Genomic DNA, 14,051 nt, shown 5'->3' with positions numbered 1-14,051 from the left:
AGTTAGAGCCTCCATTTTTGATTGCACCTCATTAATAGCTTTTTTGATTTCAACTTGGTTAGATTTTAGTTCTTTTATTTCTCCAGAAAGGGCTTTTATATCTCTCAAGAGGGTTTCTCTAATATCTTCCATGCCTTTTTCGAGCCCGGCTAGAACCTTGAGAATTGTCATTCTGAACTCTAGATCTGACATATTACCGATGTCTGTATTGATTAGGTCCCTAGCCTTCGGTACTGCCTCTTGTTCTTTTTTTTGTGTTGAATTTTTACGTCTTGTCATTTTGTCCAGATAAGAGTAAATGAAGGGGCAATTAAAATACTAAAAGGGTGGCAACAACCCCAGGAAAATATGCTTTAACCAAATTAGAAGAGATCCAAAATAGTGAGTGGGGAGAAAGGGGATAAAAAGAGGTTCAAAAAGGAAGAAAGAAAAAAAAAAGAAAAATGAAAAAGAAAAAAAGAAAAGAAAAGAAAAGAATTTTTTAAAAAAAGAAAACACCTAAGAAAAATGTAAAAAAGGAAAAATATATATATTAGATAAACTAGTAAAAAATCGTTAAAAAAGAAAAAGGTAACAGTTAAAAAAAAAATTTACCCGAAGGCGAGAATTTAAAAAAAAAAAATGAAAAAGAAAAAATTAAATTAACTGCAAGACTAAAAAAAAAATCACAGGAAAAAAGCCATGAGTTCCGTGCTTGGCTTTCTCCTCCTCTGGAATTCTGCTGCTCTCCTTGGTATTGAAACCGCACTCCTTGGTAGTTGAACTTGGTCTCGGCTGGATTTCTTGTTGATCTTCTGGGGGAGGGGCCTGTTGTAGTGATTCTCAAGTGTCTTTGCCCCAGGCGGAATTACACCGCCCTTACCCTGGGCCGGGGTGAGTAATCCACTCGGGTTTGCTTTCAGGAGCTTTCGTTCCCTGAGCGCTTTCCGTAGAGTTCCGGAGGACGGGAATACAAATGGCGGCCTCCTCGTCTCGGGCCGGAGGAGCCGAGAGCCCAGGGCCCCACTCCTCAGTGCGCCCTCAGAGAACAGCGCCCAGTTACTCCCGTCTGCCTGACCTCCGGCCGCGCTCCGAGCTCACCGAGCCTGTGACCGGTTCAAGGTAACACCGAGCTGTGAGCTTACTGTCAGCTCTGTCTCTGCAGCCGGCTTTCCCGTTCCAATACCCGCAAGCTCTGCGACACTCAGACACCCCCGATCCTTCTGTGACCCTGCGGGACCTGAGGCCACGCTGACCCCGCGTGGGCTTCGCCCCGGTTTAGCCTCTGGAGCGATGTCCCTCAGCGGAACAGACTTTTAAAAGTCCTGATTTTGTGCGCGGTTGCTCCGCCGCTTGCCGGGAGCCGGCCCCTCCCCCCGGGGTCTATCTTCCCGTCGCTTTGGATTCACTTCTCCGCCGGTCCTACCTTTCAGAAAGTGGTTGATTTTCTGTTTCCAGAATTGCTGTTCTTCTTCTCTTCGATCTGCCGATGGATTTTCAGGTGTTTGCAATCTTTAGATAAGCTATCTAGCTGATCTCCGGCTAGCTGAAGCAGTCTCAGCTTGCTACTTCTCCGCCATCTTGACTCCTCCCCACAGCAATAGTATTTAAAATGCACGGCTTATGTTTGACTCTGGGTGACAAGCAAGTGACAATGATAGATCCAAATGCAATCCCGATTTAGAGCGTCAATTAGGAAAATGGCAAAGGCCTTTCCAACATTATAAATTACTCTGTGAATGCCAGTAACAAAAGCTCTCACTGCCAGTAATTTTGCATGATTACAGTTTGGACAAAAGATAGCTGATGAAGGTGAAGCCTTATTATTTATGATGCTGAAACATGTTTCTTACCAGATGTATGACTTCAGCATAATCAAAACAATTTCTACAACTCTAAAACACACCTATGTGAAACAAATTGCAGATTGAAGCCACATTTTATGTCTTTAAATTACAGCACTAGTATTTTTTTGAGCTATTAAGATCCACGTTCTTAACATTCATATAGCAGGTTCTGTTCTATGAAAAGACATATATGCATATCTTGATTATCAGTTACATCAGTTACTGATGATGGCAAATGATTCATTATAAGATTAGCTGCCTCTTCAGAATGCCTTAGAATAATAGTGTTAATACTATATATACACTGTTAGCTTTAGATTTTCAGGAAAGAATACAAAGTTTACGTTTTACTTTGTGTGACAAACAAGTGGGCAATCTCTTATAATAGAATTTATAAAGTACTTTATGTTACCCTTAAAACATAGTACATTTCTGGACTCCCTGCTGCTCATGGTGTGATGTATTGTTTGCTGATGCATGTGCTAATAGTGTCAAGCATCTCCCAAATAATAATACCGTAAGTTCATCACTCTGACACTTCAACCATTGGTTCTTGAGTCTCATCTTTAAAAATGGAGAACTTTAAGGGTTAAGGAGGATTTAATAGTTTTTTGTTTAGGTTCATAAAATTTAAAGTTAAAAGTTACCTTAAATTTTATGAACTTTAAGCCCTGTATTTTCCTTCTATGGAAACGAGAACTCAGAAAAGTTAAGTGACTTCTTTGAGGTCAGTTAATTGGAAACTTCAAATAACGTCATGATCTATTAGTAGAGCAAAATGTCTTCTTGAAAGACAGTTAACACCATAAATAATTGTTCTATCCTCTCTGAATACTTAGTATCAGGTAAAAAAAAAAAATGTAGTAACCACTCTAGATACTTCAAACAGAAAGAGGTTTATATCAAGGTATTGATTACAAAGACATTAGAAAGTGCTGGAAGGGCCATCATGAAGGAAGATACTGCTGAACACAGAAAATAACTGGCTTCTCCTTTCCTTCTGTGCTTCCAAACTCCCATTATTTGTGCATTGGGGAAAATTGAAAAAGATAGAAGACAAGAGAATCTTAGACCTGTGGTTTGCAGGCTTCAGCCCAAGAGGTATAAAAGGAATTATAAAATTGATTTTGGAATGGATAGTCAACAGGAATGACATAATTAGAAACAGGTATTTTTGATTCCTATAAAAGTAATGCATGTTCTATGTTCTCTATTCTACAGTATTTCCATAGAAATATCAACATTTTAATGATTTTTCTCAGTGGTCAAGTTAAGAAAGAGAAAGGGGGACAGGTTTAATTTTCAGTTCATATCAAATTAGAGAAATTATATTGCCAGCCAAATGAAGCACACATCAATATCCTTCTACTTATTAATGACACAGAGAGCTCATTCCTTACTTAAAGTGTGGACAGATACTCAGCATTGAGAGAAATGGAGAGGGGTGTGTGTGTGTGTGTGTGTGTGTGTGCCAACAAGATTTGTCTGTGCCCCCAAGTACAGTTTCTCTTTTGTCTGTATACTTACTTTGAAATGGATCTCAGATCTTTAGATTTCTACCAAATAGAATTTACTTAACAGGAGATCAATTTAGCAACAGTGTTTTTAGCAAAAATAATCTAGGAAAGACTAAGTAGAGGTCTCCTTCAAAATTTAAATTAGATATCTCTTTTAAGCTTTTCTTCTTATTGGGGAGCCTGAGTGGCTCAGTTGCTTAAGCAACTGATGCTTGATCTCATGGGTGGTCATGTGTGAGATGGAGCTTCATGCTCAGTGAGAAGTCTGTTTGAGAGTCTCTCTCTCCTCTACCTCTGCACTTCCCCCACTTGCTCCCTCTCTAAAAACAAACAAATATCGAAGAGATTACTGCCTGTGTTCATTTCTAGGATTCTGATGGATTCCTGTCTCACGTTGAGATCTTTTATCCATTTTGAGTTTATCTTTGTGTAGGGTGTAAGAGAATGGTCGAGTTTCATTCTTCTACATATAGCTGTCCAGTTTTCCCAGCACCATTTATTGAAGAGACTGTCTTTTTTCCACTGTATATTTTTTCCCGTTTTGTTGAAGATTATTTGACCATAGAGTTGATGGTCCATATCTGGACTCTCTACTCTGTTCCACTGGTCTATGTGTCTGTTTTTACGCCAGTACCATGCTGTCTTGGTGACCACAGCTTTGTAGTAAAGCTTGAAATCAGGTAGCATGATGCCCCCTGTTTTATTTTTGTTTTTCAACATTTCCTTAGCGATTCGGGGTCTCTTCTGATTCCATACAAATTTCTGGATTATTTGCTCTAGCTCTTTGAAGAATACTGGTGGAATTTTGATCAGAATGGCATTAAAAGTATAGATTGCTCTAGGCAGTATAGACATGTTAACAATGTTTATTCTTCCTATTCAAGAGCATGGAATGGTCTTCCATATTTTTGTGTCTTCTTCAGATTCCTTCATGAGTGTTCTGTAGTTCCTCAAGTACCTCTTTGGTTAGGTTTATTCCCAGGTATCTTATGGTTCTTGGTGCTATAGTAAATGGAATCGATTCTCTAATTTCCCTTTCTGTATTTTCATTGTTAGTGTATAAGAAAGCCACTGATTTCTGTACCTTGACTTTGTATTCTGCCACATTGCTGAATTGCTGTATGAGTTCTAGTAGTTTGGGGGTGGGGTCTTTTGAGTTTTCCATATATAGAATCATGTTATCTGTGAAGAGAGTTTGACTTCTTCATTGCCAATTTGGATACCTTTTATTTCTCTTTGTTGTCTGATTGCTGTTGCTAGGACTTTTAATACTATGTTGAACAAGAGTGGATAAGGAAGATGTGGTCCATATATACTATGGAGTATTATGCCTCCATCAGAAAGGACGAATACCCAATTTTTGTAGCAACATGGACGGGACTGGAAGAGATTATGCTGAGTGAAATAAGTCAAGCAGAGAGAGTCATTTAACATATGGTTTCACTTATTTGTGGAGCATAACAAATAGCATGGAGGACATGGGGAGTTAGAGAGGAGAAGGGAGTTCGGGGAAATTGGAAGGGGAGGTGAACCATGAGAGACTATGGACTCTGAAAAACAATCTGAGGGTTTTGAAGGGGCGGGGGGTGGGAGGTTGGGATACCAGGTGGTGGGTATTATAGAAGGCACGTATTGCATGGAGCACTGGGTATGGTGCAAAAATAATGAATACTGTTATGCTGAAAATAAATAAAAAATAAATTAAATACAAACAAACAAACAAATAGGGCGCCTGGGTGGCTCAGTGGGTTAAAGCCTCTGCCTTCAGCTCAGGTCATGATCCTAGGGTCCTGGGACCGAGCCCCGCATTGGGCTCTCTGCTCAGCAGAGGGGAGCCTGCTTCCCTTTCTCTCTCTCTGCCTGCCTTTCTGCCTACTTGTGATCTCTGTCTGTCAAATAAATAAATAAAATCTTAAAAAAAAATAAAATGAAAACAAACAAATAAATCTAAAATTTTTTCTTCTTACTGTTTAAGAAGAGGTCTGCTTCTTTTCAATACAGCCTCTAATATTTCTTTCCTATCTCTTTGGAGTAATTTAAATTTTACTTCAAGTCTTCAGAGTATATTCACCAGCAAACACACAGGCCAGCTCTTCAAGAACTCTACATATTAAAGTTCAGTTTTCCCAGGAAGAAGAGTTCAAGAAGTTTATTTCTGTGTAGGAAGTTTCCTGGAGAATGAATTTGAGATCAACATTTGCAAGGAGCTAGAGATGCAGGAGTAGCAAGAGGTAGAAGGTGAGCTCAGATGCAGTCACAACAAGGGCTTCAGCCTGTTTCAAAAGGAGCTCTGGACCTAGCACAGTTCTCCCTGAACTGGTATAAAGCAGCTGAGATTTTACACCTCTCACACAGACTAGTCTTGGATGTGGCTGCCCCATGAGAGGGATGCACCTTTGAATGATGATTTCTTCAACCAAGGGCAACCAACATGAAGAGGTATTAAGCTATGAGCTGCCATTAACACTATCAGGGTCTGGGGAGATGAGATGTTCTGAAGGAGAGTTCTGGGTTTGTACCCAGTGTCCATGACTAGAGGGATGGTAGATTCTCCTGTATGATGACTTTTTTTTTTTTTTAATGTGAGTTTTAACCATATTGTTTGACTTTCATTGAGCAAATATTTGACCTCTTGCAAAATCTACCTCAGTGTCTCTAAGATGATGCTAATAAGACTCAAAACAACAATTACTTTTGCTCCTATCCAGACTTTCTGCCTCCTGGCCCTCTTTCCTCACACCTTATTTTATTAACTGGGGCATAACTCATCATCAAGCTACCCCTTTGGGTGCCGCATTACTTTACTCACTTCACTTATTTAAATACTGTTAAATTCCTTGCTTTTCCTTATGGGGTGCTTTCTCTGTCCCTTCATAGCAAGGTGGAGCTTTTCTGTGTCAGTGAAGGCCTCAAGGTTTTCCTTGGAACTTAAAGAATAACTCTTGATGGCTAGAGTCAACAACATAACATGAGAATGCAAAGTTGCCTTGGTGAGCTGGAGAAATTAATAGCCTTGTTTTCTTCCACAGGACACTCAAATAATAAATAGGGTTCACTCCTATGTGCCTAACTCAAAAAGAGAGTACAACATTGTCACCAGAGTGCATTGCATCTCTGACCTCTGAAAGGGAGAAAAGCAGCTCATCTGCTGCCCTCATCCAGGCTCCCTCCCCCACAAATCATGAAGTCAGTATAATTTAACATCTGACACTTCTATTCTTAGTATTTCCTCACTGGGCAAACAGGATAAAGATCCCTCTGTCATAAGATGCTTATCTCCATGTTGGAAAAAACAGAGTGCTGGGTATTTCTTTTATATATATATTTTTTCTGAATCTCTCAGATGGCCCTGAAGCCTTTCCAAATATTATTTGGGACAAATTTATCCACACCAAAACTGAATCTGTGATCTTTGCCTTTGCATGACCCCAAGGTTACTAGCTTTCTAATTAGAGGTAGGGAAGCTGACTGCCCTGAGTTGATAGGATCTTAGCTGGGTGGAAAACAACCTCACTAGCTCTCTAATATGAAATGGTACACCCAGTCCAAACTTTTGCACTTGGTTTTGCTGTCAGAGAGTAGCCAATGTCGCCTTCTACTTTTGAAGCTCCAAAATAGCTCTGCTAACACTGAGAATGTGACAGCTCAGTTCTGACATGGGAAAATCTAGGTTTCTTCAGAAAGTCTTTGTTATGCATCAGTGTCGGACAGGCTTGTGCAGCCTGCCCTAATTTTCCAGATCTTGCCTCCACTTTGCCTATCATATTTCTCTCTGTAAAAAAATCTCTCAGGACTTAACATATATGTGCTAGTCTTTTCTCCTTGATGCTGATGTCTGGTAACAAACTTGACATACAATTTCCTATAACAGTCCTCATTACTGAAAACACATTCAAGTGCTCTCTGCCACAGTGACAGACACATTTGTGAAATTGAGATCATAGAAATCCTAATGGTGACCCCTGAAAAAAATATATCAAATTTCATTGCTTCTCCCTCTGAAGTCTGACACTTTACTTACACAGTGGCAGGTTCCTCACCACAACTTAGTCCTTCTTTCTAATCTCTGGCACAATTCTTTTTCACTTTTTTGTCATAGCATATAGTTTCAATCTTAAAGGCTCACTGCAGAAGTCTGTTTTAGCAGATGAAGAAAGCATAGGTCCTAGAAACTACCAAAGCATAACTGCCTTTTGAGGAGAATACCCAAAATTTTCAGAAAATTTGAGTCTTTCAAAGCAGGGTTGAAGAGTAGTAGCGACTTGACAGAACTTTGTGCATACTACCAAGTTAGTTCATGGAATATTCTGCAAACATCGTATCTTAAACAGTGCACTCCCCTGTCCTCCAAAGTAGGAATATGCCAATTCAGTTTTTTCCTTAACTTTCTAATGACACTGAAATCAAACACAATGGACCAGTGTTCAAACCAAACTCTCAGCTGAGATTTAGATGTATCTTCATCAATTATAGTGAGGCTGCTAAGTACAGCATCTTTGTTTGTGGATTTTAGTTGTGAGCTTAAATTGTGCAGATATGCCTTTCACCAAAAGACAGCCATATTTTTGCCCTAGTCTAGCTCTGAATCACAAATACAGTGTCCTTGGATTATCCCCAGATGCAAACTTCTGTCCAAGCCGCTTTGTGAGCTACATGGTTTCTACCAACATGTATCACAGAGAAAGCTTAGGTAGTTTGCATTGAGCAGCACATAAAATATTAATTCCTAAACACATGAACACACACACACCCCCTTCAAATCAGGCTTCTTTCTAAAAATTGTATTAAGGATTTCTGAGAGCAGACTTTCTTTCTCCACTTTCCATTAAATTGTCAACCACTAAAATCTCTCCTTTCTTATATAGAACAATTGAACTCAATCTCAAATTGATAATACTATTTCTTACTTACTATTTTCTGCAACTCTGGTTTCCTGGCCCCCAAGGAAGCTTATTAAAGTATTAAGGTATTATTAAATACCTATTGATTTACCTATTATTCAAAGGAAGCTTACAGAATCTTCACACAACATGAGTAGATCTAATTCCAGGAGGAAGGATAAGGGTTATCCTACCGGCAACAAGGAAAAGTAAAATCATGTTTATAACATTATATCAAAAGTAAACAGCAACAGACATTGTACCAACATACATTCTCTGTTGTAAAGAAAGAAAATGTCCTTTAGCAATAAAATTAAGAACAGTTTTTAAAAACAAACTTTAAGAAATTACAGATTGAAGATGAAAAACCTTTAATATCTATATGTAGGAAGGACTAAAGAACAAAAATCAGAGAAGTCTGGACCTAGTAGCACATGTGACTAAAAAGAAATAACAGGAGGATACCCAGAAGAAGCAATTCAAAACACATCACTCCTATCACAACATCCTGATAAGCATTTTTGCAGTTTATTCCATTCAATTATGCTTTTAATAACTGCATGGCAATATAGATCTAGTTTTCATTTTATAAGTGAGGATTCTCAACTTTTGTTGCAGTTTTACAGATACATGGATTTTTTCTTTTAGATTAGCATATAAACTAAATGGATTCCACATGACTATCATAGTCAAGATTTGGAGTCTAAAGTAAAAAAAAAGTATATATATATATATATATATATATATATTCATTTTATAAGTGAGGATTCTCAACTTTTGTTGCAGTTTTACAGATACATGGATTTTTTTTAGATTAGCATATAAACTAAATGGATTCCACATGACTATCATAGTCAAGATTTGCAGTCTAAAGTAAAAAAAAAAAGGTATATATATATATATATATATATACACACACACACACATACACACACATATATCTGTATATGTATATATAGAGAGAGTAATTCCTGAACATGCCATGTACAAAGGAAATGATTTTCATTATTAGGACATTTCCCCCTCACCTCTCCTTTTCTCCTCCATCCTATTCACTTATTCAGAATAATTTTATGAATTTTCAAATGCAACTTGTTAACTGATTCCTATGATCACATCAGGTTTATAAGCAGGAAAGTTAAAAAAAGAGGCCACTATATATATATATATATATATGTATATATATATATAGATATATACGTATATATCTATATATATATACGTATATATCTATATATATAGAGAGAGAGAGAGAGCAAGAAATGATGAAATATCCACAAAAACTAGTAGTAACTTAGAAAGTTTAGTAAATAATATTATTCAATTGTAAGCCATTTGGCTGTTGAAATAGGTTTCACACATGAGTACTAAATTTCAGAGATCTTTGCTTTTGCTCTATTACTTACTGTAATGCTAATTACCCTTAGCTCAAAATGGCATGAAGAGATAAAATTAATGGGTATATGTTTAAAGCAGTGTCATGAAGAGAGGGGAAATATACAGAGTAGGTGTTAAGATTCATTTTAAATGTGTATACAATTAGACTGGACAATGGGGAAGAATGTTTTGCCCAACTCAGTAAGACTATTAGTCTTATTAGTCTGTATTTGGTAAGAACTTGAATTTATTTGCCTTTTTAGGAGGCAGTGAAAAATTGTTTCTTTTTTAACAAAACTACCTATCAAAATGAGATTTCTCTTTCTTAAAAACATGGACTGTTTACAGTGTTAGTTTTTCTACTAATAATGAGGCAGTATAGTATATGTGACTCACTGTTATAACCCCAATAACTTTAGATTTTATCTTGGTTGTATTTCACATCATTTTGCTTCTCAGTTCAGATTTCTTTTGAATGCAGTTCTAGTGTGATCAATAGATATCTAAATTATATTCTTTAAAATCACTTTTTGGTACTATTTTGTCGTATTGTCTACTGTGTCAGCTCTGTCTTCCATTTTTATTAATCAAAATGTGAAACTTGAAAAGTTGTTCATGATGTCATATTATGTGGGTTCATAATAATGAAATAGAGTATGGGTGGGTGTCTAAGATATATGTTATGTGTGTTTATATAAGTATATGACCAATTTATATATATTCTTCCATCCGTCCATCCACCCATCTATCTTTATAAATTTTATCCCAAGAAATTCATTCCTTAAAGATAACTTCTTTGTATTAGGAAATGGATGTCATCTATAAGAATAGATTTTCATATACTGTACTTCTGTTTTAAGGAAATCTCAGTTCTTTCTTCCTTGGTTTGTTCTTGCTTGAGTCTTGACAGTTTACAAACCATTTCTACTATGCTATCACAGAGATTTTTCTAAAGCACAGAGCTTTCATATTCCCCTTTATGTCCCAAGTCCTATGGGATAGAAGTCCAAACTTTATAGTAAATCCACAAACGAGGGAATCTGCTGTTTTCATAGAATCAACATTAGTCCTCTTCTCCTTGGTAACAATGCTTTGATTTTTCTCTATATAAAGCAGTCTGTCTTCCTGAGTTGCAAATCCTATGAGATATCAAATCAAATTTTATGTTGTATCCCGAAAGGAGGGAATCTGGTGTTTTCACCAGACCAATATCAACCCCACTTATCTGGTAACCAGTACCTCAGTTTTTCTTCTCCTATGATGCGTGCAACATCTTTGGGGGCAGAGACTATGTTGGACATGGAACTCACACTTGTCAAACTGTGCTTTACCTTCTGGGCATTTACAGTTTGAGAGAGAATTGAGTAAAAAGGGTTGTGTAGTGATTGAATCAAGACTTGGTCTCTGCTTACTTCTGGTTAAATCCTCTCATTTTGTATTAATTTTTTCCTGAGACTCAGGTCCTCAACTTCTACCTTGATTCTAAGAGATGTAGCAGATGGTTCCAATTAGGTTTGGTATCATTGCTTTTGCATAAATAAAAGAATCCTTGCTATTATTTATAATCAAAAGATCCCCATTAATCCAGGGTTCATGATGGGCTCTTTGCCTACCTCTTCTGCTCTAACCACTCAAGATAAGCTCCTCTTATAGTTCTTACTCATCTCTGTGCCTTTTTAATGGCAAATCCATTTGCTGGATGTCTTTTTTGGGACCTTTCTTCTTTATAAACCTACTTATTCTTTTCCTTTCAGTTGTTTCCCTTGGGAAGCCAATCTTATGGTTCTTAACTTCTCATATTAGAATAGGTTCCTCTTTCACACATTCCAATTGCAAGAAACTTATGCAAATTTTTAAAAAATATTTTTTATTTATCTATTTGACAGACAGAGATCACAAGTAGGCAGAGAGGCAGGCAGAGAGAGAGGAAGGGAAGCAGGCTCCCCTCTGCTGAGCAGAGAGCCTGACATGGGGCTTGATCCCAGGACCCTGGGACCATGACCTGAGCTGAAGGCAGAGGCTTTAACCCAATAAACCACCCAGGTGCCCCAACTTAAGCAAACTTTAATCATAACAATGATACTGTAGGTAATTGCTTACTTCTTTATCAGTCTCCTCCATGAGAAATAGTTGCTCCAGGGGAAGTTCCGTGCCTAAATCCTTACACCTTTAGGACCCACCATATTATCTCCTACACAAAACATAAGAAAGTTATTTGTTGAGTAGTTAATGACTGGGTGTTCTCAGGCTTATTAAAAAAAAAAACAAAGAAAGTTCTAAATATTATAATTATATATTAGAAAGCTCTGAAATGCATTTCTTCTAATCTTAGAATTGTCCTTCACATGCCCATAAAACTTTAACATTGACACACCAGTGAAAATCATGGAACATTGGCTGATACCCTGTGTTTGAAAATAGTAAATAAGCCTGGATAACTATCATAACTAGAGGGATCATAGTGTTATTGTCCAAACTGTGACACTTTTTAAAAAGATTTTATTTATTTATTTATTTGAGAGAGAGAGAGAGAGAACAAGAAAGCACAAGCTGGGAGAAGGGCAGAGGGAGAAGACAACTCCTGGCTGAGCAGGAAGCCTAATGCAGGGCTTGATTCCAGAACCCTGGGATCATGACCTGAGTTGAACCAGACACTTAACAGATTGAGCCACACTGGCACTCTAACACTTTTTCGGGGTGGCGGGAGATCACGCATACTGATTGAGCCACATTGGCACCTCAACGCTTTTTTGGGGTGGAGGGGAGATTGTGCATACAAGCCAGGGGCAGGCAGAGGGAGAGGGAGAGAATCTCAAAAAGACTCCATATTGACCCTAAGCCTGACATGGGACTTGATCTCACAACACTGAGATCATGACCTGAGCTAACACAAGATTCTGATGCTTAACTGACTGAGCTACTAGGCGCCCCAAACTGTGACACTTTTGAAAGAGAAAGAGGATATGTTATGCCATGAAAACTGTTAAAAACTGGCAGTGTTATGGCTAAACTAGAATACCTGGTCATATTAGTTACAATTAACTGACTAGGTAGGAGAGATCCAGCAAGGTAAATATTTCTATAATCACTATTTTGATGGTGATGTATGTCCTAGAGCAGTATTTTACCCAACATCTTCAGTCTGATTATGAAATAGATATTTAACAGGCAAGTAATAATTATAATTGTTATTTATTTATTTATTTATTTATTTATTTTTAGGCTAACATCTATCTAAATTATTTGAAAGACAGGAGGCCACCCTCCTTCCTACCACCTTTTCTTCAGACCCAGGTGGCTAATGACAAATATTTTAAAAGTGTTTCTTATGGATACTTTTGTTTATTCCAAAGACATTAATAATATTTGTCTGTAATATCTCTGTGTTCAAGCTATTTTACCTCCTTGGAAATACAGAAAATTCTTGGATTTAGAAAAAACATCTTTTAGTTTCAGTTGGCTTGAAGCCCCATTTTCAGTAAGCTGAATAAAAATTTGTCCTAAAATCCAGCACTGCTCAATCTATTATTAATGTGCAAGTGAGGGGTCCTTAGGGTGAAGAGCTAAGGACTCCTACTACTAAGCGCTCATGAAAAAGGCTTTAAGCATCCCTTGCCCTCCAGTCTCCTCTATTTCCTTCCATATTCTACATTCCTGCCCCAGTTTTGAATGAAGTCTGTGAAAAAAGACATTTGACATTGACTTTACCTTTTGTCCAAATTCAGTGCTTGAAGAAACACGTCTGAGAGTATTCTGGTGAACTTTCCACTGACATTTAAAATCTGCTAGACACTACACTATTCCCAAGAGTTGCTCTGCCATTGGGGCTAAAATCTAATTTGTCTGTCACAAAATGTGGAATAAATTTAGAGATTAAAAGAGGAGAGATCTTTAACTCTCTGGTTAGCAATAATATTGTCTCCAAATAGCAATCATCCTTTCTCAGGCATATGCAATGGGGCCCTAGAGGAAATCCATGTAATCTTTGAAAGAAATAAATGTTACTAGTTCAATAATAGAGGAAAGAAATATAGAGAGCTATGAAGTTGGATAACAGAGTAAGTATATATGCCTTTGGAGGGCCAATGGAGCATAATAATAAGAGTGTGAACCCTCTTAAGAATAGTTGCCATTCTTCTGGAGATGCCAGAGAGGCTGATAAGTCTCAAGGATGTCCTTCATAGAGAGGAAACTACATTGACATAATCATCTGCATCGTATGCAGTTCCTGGATACTGGAAGTAAAAAGGGAAGAACCATCAGCAGCAGACCCAGGAATGAGACAAAGAAGAAAGGGTGGCTCTATGTAGGAAGAGCTGAGAGTGGATATATATACTCTGAATGTTCAGCACAGACCATGTTGGCCTGGGAAATCTGGAGACTGAAAATCAAGGCACATAACACCAAAGTTTTACATACAAGGTTGAGAAAAGTAATTTTGCTGCCATGGT

Source organism: Mustela lutreola, chromosome 1 (genome assembly GCF_030435805.1).
Source record: "Mustela lutreola isolate mMusLut2 chromosome 1, mMusLut2.pri, whole genome shotgun sequence".
In the NCBI taxonomy this organism is placed as follows: Eukaryota; Metazoa; Chordata; class Mammalia; order Carnivora; family Mustelidae; genus Mustela; species Mustela lutreola.
Note: the sequence above shows the minus strand (reverse complement) of the source record.